Source organism: Sminthopsis crassicaudata, chromosome 3 (assembly GCF_048593235.1).
Source record: "Sminthopsis crassicaudata isolate SCR6 chromosome 3, ASM4859323v1, whole genome shotgun sequence".
NCBI lineage: Eukaryota > Metazoa > Chordata > Mammalia > Dasyuromorphia > Dasyuridae > Sminthopsis > Sminthopsis crassicaudata.
In genome coordinates this window covers 330,714,279-330,734,639 of record NC_133619.1, presented here as the reverse complement: position 1 = coordinate 330,734,639, position 20,361 = coordinate 330,714,279, and the positions used below count along the sequence as shown (strand labels likewise).

Genomic DNA, 20,361 nt, shown 5'->3' with positions numbered 1-20,361 from the left:
GGCTGGTTTGACATTTTCTTCTCTAGTTACTTTACAAAGGCAAAAGGATTAACCTAGACTCACTCAGGTAGAAGTGTCTAAGGCCAAATTTCAGTTTTAGTCTTCTTGATTCCAGGCCTGCCTTTGTGCACTATCTCTCCACCTATTTTGCCCCTCCCCTCCCCAAAACAGTGGCTACAAGATAAAGACCTCAACAATGCAAATGAAAAGAAAAGCCCATATAAACATATTGAAAATGGATGTCACAAAATTAGAAAGCTCTAAAATGATTACATAATAGAGAAAAACAAGAAGACAGGCCTACTCCATCCCTTTCATGAAGCAGGAGGTCAATAGATATTGCATATTACACATGCATTGAGATTTTTTAAGAATATTTTTATGGTTTTTTTTTTTCCTTTGAAAATTACTATTTGTTGAATCACATGATTCTCTGAAAGGATGAAAGGAAAACTGTGAGAAACTGTGATGATGTAAAAAAAAAAAAAAGATTTTAATAAAAAAAATGTAGATCCTCACATTTATGTAATACTTTACCCTTTTGAAAAATGGCCCTCATAAATATTTGGGAAAGTGAGTGGTTCAATTATTAGAAGCTGCACTTTACAAATGAGGGACCATCTCAAGTCCAAAATGATAAGTGACTTACAAAAAGCCACACTGCTGGTCAGTGCCAGACTGGGACTCACAGCCAGATCTCCGCCCTTTATGACCTGTTATTTCTCTGCAGTGCCTTCTGCTGTCTGCCAATACCATCTAGCAACCTTTAGGCTAAGGATCCCCTGAGAACCAAACATTTCTCAAGTAGATATTCCAGAGTTGTTATCTATTAGCTCCCAATGCTGTTGTAACAAACTGCCTCTAATTTGGCCATGAACGTATTTGGAAGGAAATTAATGAGTTCAAGTGAGAGAAAAAATGTAAAGTGACTGACAGTTTGGATGTATAATCAAAGTAAAGGTAAGGATATTTTATATAAAAAGAAGAAAATTTTAATTAAAACACCTTAAAGCAAAAAATAATTTTTAGAGGATGAACTTTTTATTTGAAAGGTTTTTGTTTTTTGGCTTTTGACAATAAATAACAACTTAATATTTACTAATTAATATTAACATATTAATACATAATAAACTCTATAATATAATTTTAATTTAACTTTATTGACATATTCAACAAGGGTTCTCATGAATGGAGTCATTGCAGAGGTTGATTTGGTTGCTTGGCTTAGAAAATCTCATTTTGGGAACGATCATCTTCTTGAGCATTGTCCCTCCTGGGACAGATATGCAGATATCCAGAGGTGTTTTTCCCCCTTGGAAAGCAAGGAGAGAAACAAGGGAGAAGGGGACCTTGAAAAGCCGTATTTGGGGGACTGTAGATTAGAGTTCCATCTGCAGCATTGTAAAAAGCTACGTGCCCTCTTTCATAATCTAGGAAAACGCCCACCTTCTGAACTGGTTTGCAGGAAGGAACAGTTTGCTTTGAATGCCACAAGTGAAAGTCCCTGCCAAAGGTGAAGGCCGCCAGGGTCAGCCTGTCTCCCAGAACCTTCTGGCCATCATCCCCCTTCCTTCTGATCCGTTCCTCACAGACGCCCACCTCCCACTCCCTCTGCTCCCCCACCACCACTTCCCAGTAGTGTCTCCCTGAAGTGAACTTCTGCTTGGCCAAGACCCAGAGGGCAGAATCGAATCTCTCTGGGTTGTCGGGGACATCCTGTGGGACAGCACGGTATTCCACCCTCTGCAGGTCTTCAGACAGGGCCAGATGGGGATTGGCTGTTTGAGGGTCCAGACACAGACGCCTGTGGAAAGTCAGCAGCGTTTCTGCCATTCCGGAGACGGGGCGCATGGTCCATGTGGGGGAAGCCACCACTGGCTTCTGAAGAAGTAGCTCCTCACTCCTTCCCAATGTGCCTTTTGCCTCCTGGAGCATTTCAAGAGGAAGCTGAACAGAATTCTTCTCTATGTCTGCTATCAGCATGTCCAGCTTGTGGATCTCTTGCTTCATTCTGGTCTTGCTCTCCTCAAACTTGGCCAGGTTGTTTGTGACTTCTTGGTCCAGCCTCTGCAGGTGTCGCTTCTTTTCCTCTGACAAGAAGTGGAGCTTTTGCTCCCACTCAGACTTCACAGCCTGCTTCTGAGCCTTGAGCCCCGGCAGGGGCTGCTTCTTTGGCTTCATTAGCAGTCCAAGGTTCTTTCGGAAGGGGCTTTTCTTGTTCTCCAAATTGCCTCTTGCTTCCTGGTCTAATGTCTGCAGTTGAATCTCTTCTTCCTCCCCCAAGAACTGCTGCATTTTCTCATATTCAGACACGAGCAAGGCTTTGAGCAGGCGGCCGTCCTTCTCCCACTGCGCCTCTCGGATTTCCTCAAATCCCAATTCCATCTGAAATCTCTTCTTCTGGGTCCTTAAACTCTTGCCTGTGGCCTCGAGCTTCTCCATGCACTGAGTGACGGCCGCATCCAGGAGCAGAACTCTGTGCTTCTGGTGCTCTGGGCTTAAAAAGCAGGGTCCGCACAAGGGTCTCTGATCCTCCTCACAGAACAAGGTGTGCTGTAGGCCGTGTTTGTCACAGGTGGGCAGGTCCCCGAGGCTCTGCAGTAGGGGAGCTCTCTGCATCTTGCCAGTGTTAGCCAGATCCTGCAGCCCCCTGTCGGGGACCGTGTCTTCCAAGGCAGTGGCTGTGCTGCACACCGGGCAGGCTGTTGGAGGGCAGATTTCCTTCCAGGAGCTGGCAAGACACTCTGTGCAGAAGGTGTGGCCACACTCGAGAGTCACTGGGTCCATGAAATGGCCCAAGCACAGCGGACAGGAGGCCCCCACTCTGAGGCTTTCAAAGCAGATTTTGGCTTCCATGTTCCTAGGTTTTCTAGTCCTTTTTTCCAGAGATAATCCACTAAGGCTAGGGAACCAGTTCTTTCCCTGAGCTCTTCTGTTTTCAGAGAGAGTCAACCCAGGATGTGCAACTAGATCTTCCCCTGAGCTCTGGCAGCCAGGAAAATGACAGGAGTCCATCTAGTGGGCTCTTTTATAGGCCTTCCCTCTTAGCCCCTCCCCTCATCTATCATCAAGGTGTCAACCTCTGGCCTGATAAAGACCCCAGTTTCTCCCTAGTGAGAGTTCTCACCTGGGTGAGTTTTCACTTCTGGATTTCATTGTATTCCTGGGGCTGGGGACTCACCAGGGTGCTCACCCCTAGGCCATGCAGCACAGAACTGTTTTCTCCAGTTTGGCACTTTAACCAAAGGAAAACCCCAGGCCATTGCTGCCTGTGTCCAAAGGATTTCAGACACCATCAAACACTGTCAATTGTGCTGGTGTCAAGCTTCCTGCCAGGCCCCAGGGGATGCCCTGCTTTCCTGCTTTGGCTCCAGTGTTCCCTGCCTGGGCCCTGGGCTGACTGGTCATTGCCCTTTCCCTGTGACCTGTGTGGTCCTGCACTGCCTAGGCATTGATGGGATCCTGTGCCTTGCAACCTGTCCCCTCCCCCATTCCAGTTTGTCCCTGCTCAGATTTTCAGTAGGATTGTGACATTGCTAGTCTAGCAAAGGTGTGTATAATTACTCCTCTTTAGCTTTCTTTAATCTTGTTCCTTCTCTTATATTTTTAGAGTTTTTATGACATGTTTCTGGAAAGTTTTTAGACAATCCTTTGGGTCCAATTATTTTCTCGGCTTAGTTGGAAGTCTGGAGCATAGGCTTTTAATCAGGGACCTTTCAGCATATCTGGTCTCCTGCACATTATACATATACCACAGTACTTCCGCTTCTCCAGCCCCTCGCTTCTCCCTGAAACTCCCACCCGAAACCCGAGTTCTGATCAGTGATCTTTCACTGCGTCTACCCTACAATCCCAGCAATCATGCTACATTCCCTGGTTAGCTTCACACCGCACTGCTCTGCATGTGCCCTTTCTCATCACTCCTTCCTAACTCTATCTCTGAAAACAGTAATTAAAGCTCTACTAACAAAATATCCCTTTTTTGCTAACTTACATCTTATATCTTCCCAGTTAGAATATAAGACCCTTGAGGACAGGACTTACTATCTCCCGGGCTGCTCTGCTTAGCCTATAGTCAACACTAAATAAATGCATTTTCATTATATTATTGTTCCCTTTTTCATCCTTGAAGATTTGTTTCTCCAGATAAAATTGGTTTTTATTTTTCCTAGTCCTCTGAAGTAACACCGTGGTCTATTTGGCACAGCACTGAAAATGTAAGTTGATTTGGACAGTATCATTTTTATTCTACTAGCATAGTCCAAATATGAGCAGTTATTATATTTTCAATTATTTATGTCTGTTTTTACTTCTGTGCAGAGGGTTTTGGCTGGGAGTAGTGCTCCCTACCTGTAACCCCTGATATTGGAAGAAGCTAAAGATGTTTTTGGTCTGCTTTAGTTGGGAGTTCTGAGATATAGCATAGTTCACCTCAGTGGAGGCCTTTACAGAGTCTGAAACTGCTATTGAACCCGAGAGAGGAGAGAGCCCCAGGCTGCTGAAGGAGGATCAAACTTGTTTAGCTAAGACAGTGAAATGAGGTAAAGCCTCAGATCAATCAATAGGAAGATCAAGTCATGAGTGACTGCTATACTGCTCCTGCAGGAGCCATAGAGAATTCTATCTTTTGTTTAAAAAGCATTTTGTGGTTTTATTCACAGGATACCTCTGTGGCACAAATGTTGAACTCCCAGATACTTTATACATTTTATAGTGGTTTTGAATCGCATTTCTTTCTCTATCTCTTCCTGTTGAGGTTTGTTAGTAACTCAGAACCTTGTTGGTTTAGTATATGCCTTGCTAAGATTATCCCAGGCTTTTCTAAGTACACCATCATGCCATCTGCCAAAAAAAGCAAGTTTGAGGGGAGTTAGGATCTTTTGCAACAGTGTCCAAGTTTTTAGTTTGATTATGGTATTCAAGGAAAGCAATGATTCTTCAACATTTTGGTAGCAGATACATTATATTTTCTTTTTGTTTTCAATGTTTTGATTAATATATTCTTATATTTCTTCTCTCACTGAATTTTGCTTGTAGAACTCTGGTTTTTTTTTTTCAGGGAATCCACTACTTGAATAAAGTTTTTATTTTAAATGATTCTTCCTTTAATTTTTTTTGTACTAAATCGAATCTTATTTCTAATTTCATCTTTTGTTTCTTGCTTACTTCTCTAGACACTCTTGTAACTCTTGGGATCAAGTTGTTGTTGTTGTTGTTGTTTTTGCTTGATTTAAAATCTGTTTTGGTTTTTTTGCCTTCTCATTGAATATGGAAGAGGGGGAAAAGTTAGTGCTTTTGGAACTGAAGATGATATTGAATTTTTACAAAGGACTAATCATGATTCCTCAATAGATAAGTGGTCAAAGGATATGACTTTAAAAGTTTCAAAGGAATCATTGCAGAGTATTCCTAATCAAATTACTAGTCATAAGAGAAAAGAAAGAAAACTTTAGCTTTCATCTCACAAGTAAAATTTGTCTATGAGGACCAAAAAATGGCAATAGTTAATGGAGGAGGGGTTGTGGGATGATACTAATTTTATTGTTGGTGGAACTGTGAAATGCTACAGCCATTTGGGAAAGCAATTTGGAATTATCCAAGTTAAGTGACTAAATTTTCAATATCCTTTGAACCAGAGACTCCATTACAGCGCTTATAAGGGAAGAAAAAATAAAAGTAAAGTTCCCATATAGAATAAAATTATACATTGGTACTTTTTCTTATATGAAATAATTGGAATTAAAATTGAAGCTTATAGATTGTGGAACAAACTATGGACTATTAATGTAGGGGGATATAACTATATTTTAAGAAAAATGTTTTAAGAAGTAATGATTATATACTAATGCAAACAAGATTAGAAGGGAAGTAACAAATTGGGAAAATATTTTTAAAAACAAAGGTTCTGACAAAGGTCTCATTTCCAAAATATATAGAGAACTGACCATAATTTATAGGAAACCAAACCATTCTCCAATTGATAAATGGTCAAAGGATATGAACAGACAATTCTCAGAGGAAGAAATTGAAACTATATCCACTCACATGAAAGAGTGTTCCAAATCACTACTGATCAGAGAAATGCAAATTAAGACCACTCTGAGATACCACTACACACCTGTCAGATTGGCTAAGATGACAGGAACAAATAATGATGAATGTTGGAGGGGATGGGGGAAATTGGGACACTAATACATTGCTGGTGGAGTTGTGAAAGAATCCAGCCATTCTGGAGAGCAATCTGGAATTATGCCCAAAAAGTTATCAAACTGTGTATACCCTTTGACCCAGCAGCGCTACTACTGGGATTATATCCCAAAGAAATACTAAAGAGCGGAAAGAGACATATATGTGCCAAAATGTTTGTGGCAGCTCTTTTTGTTGTAGCTAGAAACTGGAAGATGAATGGATGTCCATCAGTTGGAGAATGGTTGGGTAAATTGTGGTATATGAAGGTTATGGAATATTATTGCTCTGTAAGAAATGACCAGCAGGAGGAATACAGAGAGGCCTGGAGAGACTTACATCAACTGATGCTGAGTGAAATGAGCAGAACCAGAAGATCACTATACACTTCAACAACAATACTGTATGAGGATGTATTCTGATGGAAGTGGAAATCTTCAACATAAAGAAGAGCCAACTCACTTCCAGTGGATCAATGATGGACAGAGGTAGCTACACCCAGAGAAGAAACACTGGGAAGTGAATGTAAATTGTTAGCACTAATATCTGTCTGCCCAGGTTGCATGTACCTTCGGATTCTAATGTTTATTGTGCAACAAGAAAATGATATTCACACACATGTATTGTACCTAGACTATATTGTAACACATGTAAAATGTATGGGATTGCCTGTCATTGGGGGGAGGGAATAGAGGGAGGGGGGGTAATTTGGAAAAATGAATACAAGGGATAATATTATAAAAATATATATATATATATAATAAAAAAATTAAAAAAAAAAAGAAGTAATGATTATAAATTTCTTAGGTGACAGTCAATAGAACACTGGCCCAGGAATAAGAAAACCTGAGTTCAAAAATGGCCTCAAATATTTGTTTAGGTGTGTGAACCTGGGCAACAGGAAACTAAAGAATGAAAGAAGGAAGGAAGGAAGGAAGGAAGGAAGGAAGGAAGGAAGGAAGGAAGGAAGGAAGGAAGGAAGGAAGGAAGGAAGGAAGGAAGGAAGGAAGGAAGGAAGGAAGGAAGGGAGGGAGAAAGGGAGAAAAAAAGAAAGAGGGAGGGAGGAAAGAAAAAAGGAGTGAGAGAAGGGAGAAAGGGAGGAAGAAAGGAAAGATGAGTGTGATGAGAAATATGGTATAATATGCATGAAATGATGCAAAGTGAAGTTGCTGCAGGTGTTGTTCAGTGATTTCAGTTGTATTTGACTCCCCATGCCCCATTTGAGATTTTCTTAAAAGGAAGATACTGGGGTAGTTTGTCATTTCCTTCTCCAGTTCATTTTACAAAGGCAAATGGTTTCAGCCCAGACTCACTCAGGTAGTAAGTGTCCAATGCCAAATTTCAATTTAGGTCTTCTTGATTCCAGGCCTGGCTTTGTGCAGTAACCCCCCCCCCAAAAAAAAAGTGGTTACATCAAGATCTCAAAAATGTAAATGAAAAGAAGAGCACACATAAACTCAAAAATAAATGTCACAAAATTAGAAAGCTTTAAAACGACTCCAAAATAAAGAAAAAACTACTATTACTCCATCCCTCTGAAGAACTGGAGTTTATAGATATTGCATATTGTTCATACATTTAGATTTTTTTTCAGAGTATTTTTCTGGCTTTTTTCTTTCAAAAATACTGTATATTGAATTGCATGATTCTCTGAAAGGATGAGAGGAAAACTGTGAGAAATTGTTATCATATAAGAAACCAAAAGATTTTTATAAAAAGTGTAAATCCTCACATTTATGAAATACTTTACCATTCTGAAAAATATCCATCATAAACATTTGGCAAAGTAGGTGGTATAAGTATTAGGAGCTCGATTTTACAGATGAGGTCTCAGGTCCCAAAGGAGAAGTGACTTAGCATAAGCCACACAGCTAGTCAGTGTCAGACTTGGATTCACTCGGAGATCAACTAACTTTGTGACCTGTATTACAGGGCTTATAAATGAAGAAAAAATAAAATAAAGTCCCCATAAAGAACAAAATAAAGAGCAAAAAAAAAAGAAGAAACAAGCGGCTGTTTTTCTGATAACAGAGAATTATAAACAAAATGGAAGCCCATAGATTTTGGGCTGAACAAATCATGGAGTATTAATGTAGGGGGTATAATTATACTGTAAGAAAAATATTTTAAGAAGTAATTATTATAAAGCAGCTAGGTGACAGTCAATAAAATGCTGGCTCAGGAAGACCTGAGTTGAAATATGGCCTCAAGTATTTGTTAGGTGTGTGACCCTGTGCAACAGGAAAGAAGGAAAGAAAGGAGAAAGGAAGGAAAGAAAGCAAGCAAGCAAGAAAGCAAGAATGAAAGAAATAAGGAAGGAGGGAAGGAAAGAAAGAAAAGAAAAATGAAAGGAGAGTAGGAAAGAATGAAAAGGAAAAAAGGGAAAGAAAGAAAGACTGAAAGAAAGACAAGAAAGAAAAAAGGAAGGAAGGAAAGATGAGCGTGATGAATGCAAAGAAACATTGGAAGATATGAATGAAATGATGACTCAGTGATTTCAGTTGTATTTGACTCCTCAAGACCCTATTTGAGATTTTCTTTTAAAAAAAAAAAAAAAAAAGATAGACTGCTGGTTTGACATTTTCTTCTCTAGTTATTTTACAAAGGCAAAAGGATTAAGCCCAGACTCACTCAGGTAGAAGTGTCTAAGGCCAAATTTCAGTTTCGGAATTCTTGATTCCAGGCCTGGCTTTGTGCACTATCTCTCCACCTATTTTGCCCCTCCCCTCCCCAAAACAATAGCTACAATGTAAAGACCTCAACAATGCAAATGAAAAGAAAAGCCCATATAAACATATTGAAAATGAATGTGACAAAATTAGAAAGCTCTAAAATGATTACATAATAGAGAAAAACAAGAAGACAGGCCTACTCCATCCCTTTCATGAAGCAGGAGGTCAATTGATATTGCATATTACACATGCTTTGAGATTTTTTAAGAGTATTTTTATGGTTTTTTTCCCTTTGAAAATTACTATTTGTTGAATCACACGATTCTCTGAAAGGATGAGAGGAAAACTGTGAGAAACTGTGATGATGTAAAAAAAACAAAAGATTTTAATAAAAAAAAAATGTAGATCCTCACATTTATGTAATACTTTACCCTTTTGAAAAATGGCCCTCATAAATATTTGGGAAAGTGAGTGGTACAATTATTAGAAGCTGCACTTTACAAATGAGGGACCATCTCAAGTCCAAAAGGATAAGTGACTTACCAAAAGCCACACTGCTGGTCAGTGCCAGCGTGGGACTCACAGCCAGATCTCCGCCCTTTATGACCTGTGTTATTTCTCTGCAGTGCCTTCTGCTGTCTGCCAATACCATCTAGCAACCTTTAGGCTAAGGATCCCCTGAGAACCAAACATTTCTCAAGTAGATATTCCAGAGTTGTTATCTATTAGCTCCCAATGCTGTTGTAACAAACTGCCTCTAATTTGGCTATGAACGTATTTGGAAGGAAATTAATAAGTTCAAGTGACAGAAAAAATGTAAAGTGACTGACAGCTTGGATGTATAATCAAAGTAAAGGTAAGGATATTTTCTACAAAAAGAAGAAAAATTTTAATTAAAACACCTTAAAGCAAAAAATAATTTTTAGAGGATGAAGTTTTTATTTGAAAGGTTTTTTTTTTTTTTTGGCTTTTGACAATAAATAACAACTTAATATTAACTAATTAATAATAACATGTTAATAAATAATAAACTTTATAATAAAAGTTTAATATAACTTTATTGACAAATTCAACAAGGGTTCTCATGAATGGAGTCATTGCAGAGGTTGATTTGGTTGCTTGGATTAGAAAATCTCATTTTGAGAACGATCATCTTCTTGAGCATTGTCCCTCCTGGGACAGATAAGCAGATATCCAGAGGTGTTTTTCCCCCTTGGAAAGCAAGGAGAGAAACAAGGGAGAAGGGGACCTTGAAAAGACTTATTTGGGGGACTGTAGATTAGAGTTCCATCTGCAGCATTGTAAAAAGCTACGTGCCCTCTTTCATAATCAAGGAAAACGCCCACCTTCTGAACTGGTTTGCAGGAAGGAACAGTTTGCTTTGAATGCCACAAGTGAAAGTCCCTGCCAAAGGTGAAGGCCGCCAGGGTCAGCCTGTCTCCCAGAACCTTCTGGCCATCATCCCCCTTCCTTCTGATCCGTTCCTCACAGACGCCCACCTCCCACTCCCTCTGCTCCCCCACCACCACTTCCCAGTAGTGTCTCCCTGAAGTGAACTTCTGCTTGGCCAAGACCCAGAGGGCAGAATCGAATCTCTCTGGGTTGTCGGGGACATCCTGTGGGACAGCACGGTATTCCACCCTCTGCAGGTCTTCAGACAGGGCCAGATGGGGATTGGCTGTTTGAGGGTCCAGACACAGACGCCTGTGGAAAGTCAGCAGCGTTTCTGCCATTCCGGAGACGGGGAGCATGGTCCATGTCGGGGAAGCCACCACTGGCTTCTGAAGAAGTAGCTCCTCACTCCTTCCCAATGTGCCTTTTGCCTCCTGGAGCATTTCAAGAGGAGGCTGAACAGAATTCTTCTCTATGCCTGCTATCAGCATGTCCAGCTTGTGGATCTCTTGCTTCATTCTGGTCTTGCTCTCCTCAAACTTGGCCAGGTTGTCTGTGACTTCTTGGTCCAGCCTCTGCAGGTGTCGCTTCTTTTCCTCTGACAAGAAGTGGAGCTTTTGCTCCCATTCAGACTTCACAGCCTGCTTCTGAGCCTTGAGCCCCTGCAGGGGCTGCTTCTTTGGCTTCATTAGCAGTCCAAGGTTCTTTCGGAAGGGGCTTTTCTTGTTCTCCAAATTGCCTCTTGCTTCCCGGTCTAATGTCTGCAGTTGAATCTCCTCTTCCTCCCCCAAGAACTGCTGCATTTTCTCATATTCAGACACAAGCAAGGCTTTGAGAAGGCGGCCGTCCTTCTCCCACTGCGCCTCTCGGATTTCCTCAAATCCCAATTCCATCTGAAATCTCTTCTTCTGGGTCCTTAAACTCTTGCCTGTGGCCTCGAGCTTCTCCATGCACTGAGTGACGGCCGCATCCAGGAGCAGAACTCTGTGCTTCTGGTGCTCTGGGCTTAAAAAGCAGGGTCCGCACAAGGGTCTCTGATCCTCCTCACAGAACAAGGTGTGCTGTAGGCCGTGATTGTCACAGGTGGGCAGGTCCCCGAGGCTCTGCAGTAGGGGAGCTCTCTGCAGCTTGCCCGTGTTAGCCAGATCCTGCAGCCCCCTGTCGGGGACCGTGTCTTCCAAGGCAGTGGCTGTGCTGCACACCGGGCAGGCTGTTGGAGGGCAGATGTCCTTCCAGGAGCTGGCAAGACACTCTGTGCAGAAGGTGTGGCCACACTCGAGAGTCACTGGGTCCATGAAGTGGCCCAAGCACAGGGGACAGGAGGCCCCCACTCTGAGGCTTTCAAAGCAGATTTTGGCTTCCATGTTCCTAGGTTTTCTAGGCCTTTTTTCCAGAGATAATCCACTAAGGCTAGGCAACTAGTTCTTTCCCTGAGCTCTTCTGTTTTCAGAGAGAGTCAACCCAGGATGTGCAACTAGTTCTTCCCCTGAGCTCTGGCAGCCAGGAAAATGACAGGAGTCCATCTAGTGGGCTCTTTTATAGGCCTTCCCTCTTAGCCCCTCCCCTCATCTACCATCAAGGTGTCAACCTCGGGCCTGATAAAGACCCCAGTTTCTCCCTAGTGAGAGTTCTCACCTGGGTGAGTTTTCACTTCTGGATTTCATTGTATTCCTGCGCCTGGGTACTCACCAGGGTGCTCAGCCCTAGGCCATGCAGCACAGAACTGTTTTCTCCAGTTTGGCACTTTAACCAAAGGAAAACCCCAGGCTATTGCTGACTGTGTCCAAAGGATTTCAGACACCATCGAATACTGTCAATTGTGCTGGTGTCAAGCTTCCTGCCAGGCCCCCGGGATGCCCTGCTTTCCTGCTTTGGCTCCAGTGTTCCCTGCCTGGGCCCTGGGCTGACTGGTCATTGCCCTTTCCCTGTGACCTGTGTGGTCCTGCATTGCCTAGGCATTGATGGGATCCTGTGCCTTGCAACCTCCCCCTCCCCCGTTCCAGTTTAGCACAGTTTACCTCAGTGGATGTCTTGTCTTTACTAAGTGTGAAACTGCTATTGAACCCCAGAGAGGAGAGAGCCCCAGGCTGCTCAGGGAGAATCAAACTTGTTTAGCTAAGTTACATGTTAAAGCTTCAGATCAGTCAATAGGAGGATCAAGTCATGAGTGACTGCTGTACCCATGTGGAGAATTCTATCTTTTTAAATGTATTTTGTGGTTTTATTCATCTGATTCCCCTGTGACACAAATCTGTGACACAAATATTTTACCCATTTTATAGTTGTTTTGAATCACATTTCTTTCTCTGTGTCTTTCTGCTGAGGTTAACCCCAGAACAGGTGATGGTTCTTGTTGGTTTATTTCATGCCCTAAGACTTTTCCAGACTTTTTTAAATACACCATCATGCCATCTGCCAAAAAGCAATCATTTTCCTTCCCTCTGAATATGCCTTCAGTTTATATATATTTTTGTGGTTAAATATGGCATCTCTGAGACTGGGGTTCTAGCAAGTTTGAGGAGAGGTAGCATCTTGTGAAACAGCATCCAAGTTTCACGTTTGATTATTGTGTTTGAGGAGACCAAGGATTCTTCAATTACGTCCCAGAAACTGAGTCTGCCTGGACAATTCCAACAGAATAAGGCCGTTCAAATTTAAAGCTCAACCAGCAATCACAGTCTAGTAGGGGTTTAAAATAAAAAACCAAGCAGAGAGGAAAGGCAAAAAAAGCCCTGGTGGAAAGGCTTTCAATTTAATTTGAACTGATAGGACAGGGACAGGGGGGTGTAGAAGTGCCAACTAAGAAAGGTTCCCATTCTTTCATGTATTTTGAGAAAAAATCCACCAGGTTTCCTTATTCCTTATCTTTTTTATCCTCCCTTTTTGTTTTTACTGAAGGAATCCTCAAAGAAAGAGTAAATAAATTGTCAAGGAACTGTCGCATATAGAAGTCCTGAAAGTGAATTAAAGTTCCTATATAACAGGCTAGTACAGTAGGTCTTTTCTTTTTTTTTTTTTTTTTTCACTTAAGTTTTTACTTCTTTTCCAAGAGCAATTGTTATAGGAATTATTATACAACTTACATATTTTTAGTCTTTTCACTGTTACCCCAGTAGGGGTTTTCTAAAGATCCCTGAAACAATTACGTGTTCAGAATAGGAACATCCTTAAGAGCAACAATTCCCCAATTTTAACAATTTTCGTCCCAAACCTTAAACACACAGTAATGGTTGACCAAGCCAGGGCTGAACAATTACTCATCAACCATTTCCAGCTTCCCCATATCAAAGTCCTTCAGGGGCAACGTCTGCAGTGTCATTCAAAGCCGCTTCCTGCTGAGAATGGGCAAAGACTGGATCCTGATCCAGAGAGGGGGTAGGTGTGGTGTGGGTGCTGAAAATGATCAAAGCCTCAGTGGGCTGATGGAGGTCCCAGAAGCAGGTCAATACAACTGTCATTTGACCAAAATCTAGAACAAAAACAAATTTAACAAATAAAGGTTTGAACAGTCTGAGATAGAAAGACTGGCCACAAGGACTGCTGCAAAACGTGCAGAGGCCAGTATGGACTGGCCAGCAGCTTCCCATGTGGAGAAACAAGTCTGCCTCACAGGACAGGCAAACTGCTCTAGTCCCAATTAACCAAACAGCAGTTAGGTCTCACAGACCACTATGCCAATTGCCCTCTCGTTATTTAGGAACATTTAAAAACCTGAATATACACAGACACAAATATCCAGTAACAGATAGATGAACAGGCTAAACACTCACTTGCCTAAGTATTTAGGCTCTAATGATTACACATAACTAGACTGGAATACAGTAAGGTGTTATATAAATGAATTGCATTAATAGTTTCTATTGACTATTGGCTCTGATTATAGAAATCAGTCACAGGAGGAAAAAATACAAGAATATGGCTATTATTATAGCCAAATAATATAATCAGTCAAAACTGATTATTCAGCACATACAGAACACAGGATAAAATAGCCTTAACTCCAGGTAATTGTCCCAATAACTTTCAGAAGTTGGAACATTAAAACTCCCAAATAATATTAGCTACAAGCCCAAGAAATTTTACTTCCAATAACAAATCCTATTAAAGAAAGCTTCAGATAAACCCCAAACAGGTATTTACCATGACCTTATATTAATGATAGTAAGAAATTTGTCCCAGAAAATTCACAACTTATCTTTCATATCTAAGTAGAACATTATTATTAATTTCTTAATAATTCACATTATTATGCAAACATTACACAAATCATTTTTCTCTAAAATGCTCAGTGCATACAAAAATCCCAAGTTGCATATTGTTTATAACAGAAACATTTTCAAAAGGACAAAGGCAAAAAACTATTATTCTTAGAGGCCCTTTAAATAATGGGCATAACCTCAATTCAATTCAATCAATTAAAACTCATACAGAATATCCTAATTCACATAAAACAATCTGAAAGAGTCTTTAAAAAGTAACAATTAAACTTTTAGAAATAACCCTACCAAATGATAGATCACATTTAGGACCCTATTACTTAAACAAGAAGACCATTATGTGTCTACAGAAACAAACAATCATGTAAAAGTAGGCTGTCCCTTTAAATCACAAATTGCTCTCTGTAGCAGAGCTCCAAAGAGCAGTAGTTTGTTTAAAAAGTGGCTACAACACACTTAATGGGGGAAAGGGAAATAAGTTATCACTTGACAAGGTCCTTTCCAGGGCTGCCCTTCCCCCCCCACTCCACATGGCATGTCTCCCAACTCCACCAGGCTTGCCTACCCCCACTCAGCTTTTCTCATAATTAACTTTTAAGGTGCCAAATCCTTCTCAGGATTTAGCCAGCCAGGGTATTTTCTTTCTCCAAACAAATGTTCCTTCCTTTAAAAGATTTTCTTTCCCTTTTTCCACCTGCTTTTTTGCTTCTTGTCCCTCTCCATCCTGAATTCTTTCAACTCTTCAATTGCTCCTACAAATCAATCTTTCTTATCCCATTTGTTCACAATCACTTTCTGTTCTCCTTTCCCTTCTTTTCCTTCAAAAACTTTTACGATTCAAAATACAGTGAATAAATAATCCCCTAAAACCCACACATGTCCAGCAGAGCTGACAAAATTTAAATCATGACTTATAATTTTTGCAAATGACCCAAAATAGGTTTCAGAAGGTAAAATACTTTATCTAATTAGAGGCAGGTGACCTCTTCAAGCAAGTCATCACAACTTTGTTTTAACGAGCCATTATTAAACTGAATCAAATCAAATACAGCTTTGAATTTGTTTTCCTCTTCAGGGTTCAATATTCATACAACTTCTTAATATCTTATACTCAGAATAAATTTAGCATCCACAATGCAACAATAAAATTATTTCCCAAAATTTCAAAATCATAATATCACTTTAAAATGTTCAAAAGGATATGGTTTTTTTCCTCTCACTTAAATCAAGTTTCCTAAAATTTCTAATCAAATGTTGAAGACAAAATGAATTATCAGTTGGTCACATCCATACATCTATATTTACACACACACACACACACACACACACACACACACACACACACACATTGTAAACTGGCTCCCAGAGGCTTTTCTTCTTTTCTCCTACCTGAGACTATTCAAAGCAATTAGCATCAACTTCTTTCTTCTCTAGAGCTCTTATCTTCCCAGGCAGAGCTTGAGTTTCAATCAAGTAAGGGTTTTATTGCTCTCTTCCTTTATTCTAACTAGCAGGCAGCTTTTTTTCTTTCTTTTCCTTTTTTTAAAATTAATTAATTAATTAATTAATTTTAAACTATTTTTTAAATTAATTTTTATAATTATAACATTTTCTTTGACAGTACATATGCATAGGTAATTTTTTTTACAACATTATCCCTTGTACTCCCTTCTGTTACGAGTTTTCCCCTCCTTCCCTCCACCCCCTCCCCTAGATGGCAGGCATTCCCATACATATTAAATATCTTATAGTATATCTTGGGTACAATATATATGTGCAGAACCGAATTTTGTTGTTGTTGTTGTTAGCAGGCAGCTTTTGAGGGAAAACATTTTCTGCCAGACTTTTAAAAGTTAGCCAAGATTTTCCTGTTCCTTTTACCTTAGTGCAAACAAGTTAAAAATTTAAAAATCATAAGCAATTTTTTATGCTAAACACATTTCAATATTGAAATGACCAATTGCCAAATTTCTTAATCGTTGTTCTTAAAACTTTAAAAGAGCTCTTCAATCAACAAAACAGACAAGTCACACAGAACACAGAACACTAATCACACGAAGATTGAACATATACAAGGGAAGAGCAAGCTCCTGGAATTTCAGGAATGCCCAAGAGGAACGTTTTTAGGTGGATTCTCTTCCCTCTCATAAATTCAAACTGAACCTTTTAAAATAGGCTTCCAAGCTCCAGTTTGATGCATTCTCTGCCTTCACAGAGAATGCCCAAATGTAAAAAAAACATACCAAACCCAGAATTGTGCCTGGAGGCACCCAGAACTAAACCCAGAACCCAGAATTGTATTCCAGAACACCCAGAGTTGTATTCTAGAACACCCAGAGTTGTGCCAACTGGCACACAGAACCAGCTGGTGCATAAAACACCAGATTTATTGTCCAGAGACATATCCAGACCAGATGTGTCTTAAAAGACACAAAGAACAGTTGACATCATGAATGCCTCCCAGATTACTTATCATTTGTCAATCTAATGTCTGGGGACCGGAAGCACCAGCCACAGAATAGAACTTCTGTTCACTTACCCTGCAGAGATTTTAAAACAGACTCTCTTTTAGCCAGGTGAAGGTGTCCCCAATGTGTCTTGCCCAGACTGAAAACTTCTCTCTCCCAGGAATCTCTGGAGCAATCCAGAAAGCGAGCCTTTCCAACAAACAGCCCAAACCTCAGCCATCCCAAGGCATAAGGCCCAGACCTGAAGGTCTCTGATCTCTTATCCTGCTCTCATATCTTTCTGAAACATCCAAAACAGAATGCTTGTCTCATATCTCCCTGGGGAGCCTCCAAAATGTAATGCTGGTTGCATATCTCCCTGGGGAGCCTCCAAAATGTAATGCTTGTCTCATATCTCCCTGGGGAGCCTCCAAAATGTAATGCTGGTCGCATATCTCGCTGGGACCTCCAAAACATAATGCTGGTCTCATATCTCCCTGGGGATCCTCCAAAATGTAATGCTGGCTGCATATCTCACTGGGAAAACTCCAAAGTGTAATGCTAGTCTCATATTTCACTGGGGAGCCTCCATAATATAATACCGGAGAAACTGAGGCAAGAGAGAGATTAGAGAGTTTTAAATATTGTATTTTAATTTCTGAGAGGGAGAGATTGTGTGGGGGTGGAGCAGAATCCATTTTGCCCCCAGGGCTGAATTGGACTTTAGTCTCAAAGGATTCAGCATTGAATGTAAGATGCCAATGATTTTTCTAGGATTCTAGCCATCAGGAAACACTAAGGCAAAAGGTGGAGTGGGAATTTACAGGAAAGCACCATCAATCTGGTTCTGACAGGTTGGGGGTAGGACAATAAATTCTAATAAAATGGGAGTGAAGGAGGTAAAGACAGTGCTAGAGACAGAAGTCTGGAGAGATAGAGGTAGAGAATTCCAATTAAGTATCTGATAAAGGATATCTAGAGTTTTTTAATTTTCTTGGAATGCCATAGCCCTAATTATATCTCATTCTTAATTAACAGGAAAAAGGGATTGCAACTGGGGGGAATTAAGGCAGAACAATTAAGGGAAAGGGTGGCATGACAATTTTGGGAAACTGAGGCAGGGCAATTTAGGGAAACTGAGGCAGGCAAATTTAGGAAAACTGAGGCAGGACAATAAAGGAAACAGTGACACAACATAACCACTCTCAGTTCTACTTCCTTCCCTCTTATTTTCATTTACCTTGCATATTGCCTTTGTGAATATGTTTGTAGTTTCCCCTATTAGACTATGAACTCCTTAAGGACAAGAATTATCTTTGGCCTCTTTCTGTATTCCCAGAACTTAGCACAGTGCTTGGAATATAATAGGTACTTATATAAATGTCTGTTGACTCTCCATTTTAGCAAGGACATAGATCAGCTGAACAACATCAGGTAAAATGGCAAAAAAAAAAAAAAAAAAATATATATATATATATATATATATATATATATAGTAGGGTATGCCATACAAAAATAATTGAATAAAAGGTGGATATATAGCTTAGAAAAGAAAATATACTTTTTTTGAGATGCTGCCCTTATCATTAAAACATATATAAAGAACTGTCACATGGAAAATTTATCCTAGAAGAGATATTAGGAATCAGAGATACAAGATACAGAGAAAATTTTGGCTTAAGGTAAAGAACACTGTAAGTATTAGTTACTTTAAAACGGAAGGAGCTACCTCAGAAGTTGTGAATTGAATCTCTCAGGCTAATAAAAATGGTCCTTGAGATAGAAGAGACCTTAGAGGTCATCTAGTCAAACCCCCACAATTTAGAGGTGCAGATATCCAAAGGTAGAGAATTGCCCACAGGCAGTAAATGGAATAGTCAGAATTAGAATGGCAATTCAGGGGTTCAAATTTAGAATTCTTTGTAATGCAAGAACACAAAGAGTAGAAAAATGAAAATATTTATATGAAATTACAAAGGATGAAATGAAGACTTTAAGAATAGAAAAAAAGGAAAAACACGAAACAATAGAGGGTGAAATGAGGAGTACTAAGAGAACACTGTATATAGTAATATAAGTGTTCTCTTCATTGATGACTTCACAAGCCCATTCTCCCTTGTCATCTTCTTGAGAGTTACAATGATCTAACATGTTGGAAATTTCTTTTCAATAATAAACTATTAATTTTTATCATTAATGACTATTATTTTCTACTCTAATTTATTAAACATTCATTATTTATTGAATTGTAGATAGCTGCTTTCCCAATAGTAACTTAACTATCATTGAATGAACATTAAAGTTATTATATGTATACAATTTATCATATTACAATATATATGTACAATTATTATACAAGAAATTAAAGTTGGAAGAATATCAAGTGCTTGTGGATAGACTGAGCTAATAATAAAAATGGCAGTTCTGCTAAATTAATCTAATTATTCAGGCCATAACAATCAAATTGCCAGAAAACCGCTTCACAGAACTAGAAAAAATAATAAGAGTTCATCTGGAAGAACAAAATGTCAAGAATTTCAATGGAATTAAAGAAAAAGATGGTCTAGCTATATCAGATAAAATGCTATATTATAAAGCAACTATCACTAAAACCATTTTCATTAGCTAAGAAAGAGAGTAGTTGATCATTGAAATAGGTTAGGTTCACAAGACACAATAGTCAACGGCTAGAGTAATCTAGTGTTCGATAAACCTGAAGACACAAGTTTTCGAATAAGAACTCACTATTTGACAAATTGCTGGGAAAATTGGCAAATAGTGTGGCAGAAACTAGGCATTGACCAGCATGTAACATCCTATACGAAAATAATTTAAAATGGGTTCATGATTTGAACATAAAGTGTGATACTATGAGCAAATTAGAAGAATAAAGGATAGTCTGCCAATCAGATATGTAAAAAAGGAAGGATTTTATGGCCAGAGAAGAACTGGAGTACAGTATGAAATGCAAAATGAATAATATGGTTTATATTAAGTTTTTGTACAAACAAGACCAATGCAGAAAATATTAGAAGGGAGGCAGAAAATTGAGAAAAAATATTTCTATCCAAGGGCTCCAATAAAGACTTCATTTCTAAAAATATATAGAGAATTGACTCAAATTTGTGAGAATACAAGCCATTCTCCAATTGATAAATAGTCAAAGATGAATCTACAATTTTCAGATGATAAAATAAAACTATTTCTAGTCATACAAAAATGCTCTAAATCACTAGAGATCAGAGAAATGCAAATTAAGACAACTCTGAGGTATCACTACATACCTCTTAAATTGGCTAAGATGACAGGAAAAGAAAATGATAAATGTTGAAGGGGATGTGAGAAAACGGGGCCACCAATGCAATGTTAGAGTTGTGAGCTGATCCAACAACTCTGGAGAACTATATGGAACTATGCCCAAAGGGCAATCGAACTATACCTACCCTT

General features: G+C 39.5%; 2 pseudogenes; both read right to left on the bottom strand.

The window, feature by feature from the left end:
* Positions 1-1,224: 1,224 nt before the first annotated feature.
* LOC141562082 (putative E3 ubiquitin-protein ligase TRIML1 pseudogene) lies at positions 1,225-2,856 on the bottom strand (annotated as a pseudogene).
* A 7,126-nt stretch (positions 2,857-9,982) lies between these two features.
* On the bottom strand, positions 9,983-11,614 carry LOC141562081 (putative E3 ubiquitin-protein ligase TRIML1 pseudogene; annotated as a pseudogene).
* Positions 11,615-20,361: the final 8,747 nt, after the last annotated feature.